Source organism: Grammomys surdaster, unplaced genomic scaffold, assembly GCF_004785775.1.
Source record: "Grammomys surdaster isolate TR1022 unplaced genomic scaffold, NIH_TR_1.0 126298, whole genome shotgun sequence".
NCBI lineage: Eukaryota > Metazoa > Chordata > Mammalia > Rodentia > Muridae > Grammomys > Grammomys surdaster.
Window position 1 is genome coordinate 3,896,048 of NW_021621098.1, and position 3,626 is coordinate 3,899,673.

A 3,626-nucleotide genomic window follows, 5' to 3' on the forward strand; every position below is an offset into this window, starting at 1 on the left:
TCTCTCTCTCTCTCTCTCTCTCTCTCTCTCTCTCTCCCTCTCTCCCTTTCAACACATACACACACACACACATACACACACACACACACAGAGAGCTTTCTATCTTCTCAAGAATATATCTTGAGCCAGGTGTGGTGGAGCAGGCCTTTAATCCCAGCACTCAGGAAGCAGAGGCAAGCATATCTCTGTGAGTTCCAGGCCAGCAGCCTGTTTCTCCACACAATGAGATCCAGTCTTGAGAGAGACAGAGACAGAGAGACAGAGACAGAGACAGACAGAGAGAGGATTTTGAAAGTAAATAAAAACTTGACCAAATTGAAGGGAGAGACTCACTAACTAGAGGTCTGAGCTACCTGCTATGTGGTTTCACTTTACGGAGGTAGGATCATAATGTACGAATGAAGTCGAATCTCACTGAGTTGTCCAAGCTGCTCTCCAACGTGTGGGTTCAGACGAACCTCTAGTCTCTGCCCTCAAGTACCCTGCATGGTAGCTGTGCACCACAGCACATGTCTCTCAGTCCTCACTTTAAGAAATTCAATAATAGATTTTGTCCTGTTTTCCTTCGTTCTTTCCACATACTGGTCTAAACTAGTAATGTCAGTTGAATATTGAGAAGACTAGAACCTAAGAAGTTTAGCAAGCCATGTTCGATTTGAGTGATCTTTAATCACACCAAGCTTGATATTGGTTCCAAATTCTTTCCAGAAAGTACACTTTCATCAGCAATCTTCTTGATCATGTCCAGAGTTTTGCAGACCAGCTTCTTCCTAATCGCCTTGAGCAGTTTATGTTGCTGAAGAGTCTCATGGGAAACACTGAGGAGAGATCATCAGAGCCCACAACACCTTTGACAAAATTAAGGTACTTGGGCATCATATCATGAAAGTCATCTGTGATGAATACTTGGTGTACGTACGACTTAATATAAAAATACTCCTGGGAGCAAATATGGAGACAAAATGTGGGACAGAAACTGAAGGAGGGGCTGTCTGGAGACCATTCCACCTGGGTATCCATCCCATGTGCAGTCACCAAAGGTAGACGCTGATGTGGATGTCAGGAAGTGCATGCTGACAGGAGCCTGATACAGCTGTCTCCTTAGAGGTCTGCCAGAGTCTGACATATTCAGAAGCAGATGCTCACAGCTAACCATTGAACTGATCATGGGGTTCCCAATGGAGGAGTTAGAAAGAAGACTGAAAGGGTTTGCAGCCCAATGGGGAGAGCAATAATACCAACCAACCAGAGCTCCCAGGGTCTAAAACACCAGCCTGGGAGCACATAGGGAGGGACCCATGGCTCCAGCTGTATATGCATGGGAGGATGGCCTTGTTGGGCATAGGTGGGAGAGGAGGTCTTTGGTCCCTTGAAGCCTGGATGCCCCAGTGTGGAAGAAATCGTGGGTGGGGGTACATTCTCATAGAAGCAGGAGGAGGGGGGATGGGATAGGTGGTTCCTGGGTGGGAGGGAAATGGGGAAAGGAGATAACATCTGAAATATAAATAAAATATCTAATTTTTTAAAAAAGCATAGTCAAGGAAAAAAAAGAAATTCAATAATAAAGCAGAATATTTGAACTTCCAAAGCCCCTGACATCTGACATCTAGAAACAACTCCACTTGACTATAGTAGAATACACATTGTTCCCAAATTAAATGGGGCAGTTTCAAGACAGACCATGAGACTATGAGACGAGCTACATAAATTTAAGATGGATAATACAGACTGTGCTTCTTGAGCACAGTAGAATGAAATTCAGAATCAACACAAGACTTTTAAAAGATAAAATTTATCATCTATTCAAAAATGTATAGTAGGAGCTGGAGAGCACTGACTGCTCTCCCAGAGGTTCTGAGTTCAATTCTTAGCAACTACATGGTGGCTCACAACCATCTGTAATGGTGTGCCCTCTTTTGGTGTGTCTGAAGAGTGACAGTATATTCACATACATAAAATAGATAAAAATCTTAAAAAAAAGTACAGCATTAAACATGTCCATGTCACATTGAGACTGACTCGGACTTTCTGAGCTTATAGATCTGAAACCCTGCAACCACTCTGGGGTGCCAGGGCTGAGTGTATTTTCAGGTGTGTTGGCTCAGATCACTGCATGTGGAGGGGGACACAGGAGCTTCCCTCTTTCTTGATGTTGCCTGAAAAGTCTCTGCTCCTAAAGAGAGTAATCATCTTTTGACACATGTCCCCTCTGTATTGAGCCAACCACACTCTTGCATTTCTAACTTATTACTTTCTGTTTTCTACTAGGTACAGAGAAGGCTTGGTTTCTCACCCTGCCCCCAGTTGAGTCAGGGTTTTCCTAGATAGCACAGGCTGTCCTCATACTGTGCTCTTCTAGTCTCAACGTTTCAAGACCTGGAATCATACTATATACCATATGCTTAGCCAACTCTTTGCTTTACTTTTTTTTATAAAAATATTCCAAATATTTATTTACACATATACATGTATGTCTGTGTGAGAGGATATACCATGTGTGGGTGCACATGTACATGTTTGTGCATGCTCACACCTGTGTAGGCTAAAAGACAGCATTGGGTGCCCTGGACCTGAAGTTACAGGTATTTGTGAGGTGCCTAATATGGGTGCTAGAACCTGAATTTAGATCCTCTGGAAGGGTAACATGATGTTTGAATCCAAATGGCCTCTATAGGCTCATATGTTTGCATACTTGGCCCTGGTTGATGGAACTATTTGGGAAGGATTAGGAGGTGTGGTCTTGTTGCAGGAGGTGTGTCACCAGGGCCGGCTTTGCGGTTTGCAAACATCCAATCTGTTAGCTGTCTGTGCCTTGTGCTTGTGGATAAGATATAAGCTCTCAGCTGTAGGTCCTGGTGCTATGCTAGCCTGATCCCATGCTTCCTACTGTAAAGGTCGTGGACTCTAATCCTATGCAACTGCGAGCTCCAAATTAAACATGTTTTATAAGTTACCTTCCTTGGTCATGATGCATTGTCACTACAATGGAAAAGATCAAGGCAGGTCGGAGCCTCTCCAAGCTGCTGAGCTAAGTCTCATGCTCCCAGTTCTGATGCTAGAGGCCTGAAACCAGTTCTTCTTCTGTAATCTCCAGACTACCAGTCACATTAGAGTCTCCCTACCTTCACAGGCACTTCACAACTTCTTAAAGGACAGGCTCGATGGCCATCAGGAGCCTCCTTCATGGTTCTGCCCTCACACTCTCTCAGAAGCTCAAGGTTTATGGTAGCTTCAGCTTTTTTTATGAATTTTATCTTGCTCACCTGTGGAATCTTTTCCTGCCTGCCAGTTGTTAGAATTTTGTCCTGTGCCCATGAATTTGTGTCCTTAGTATTCTGTGTCTTAGTGTTTTCTAACAGAATTTGGACATCTAAAGATGCTGCCATTATTTATTTAAATAAATTCATTGTAATAAATGTGCCTGCTATCTATCTATCTATCTATCTATCTATCTATCTATCTATCTATCATCTATCTATCTATCTATCATCTATCTATCTATCTATCATCTATCTATCTATCTATCTATCATCTATCATCTATCTATCTATCTATCTATCTATCTATCATCTATCTATCATCTATCTATCTATCTATCATCTATCTATCTATCTATCTATCATCTA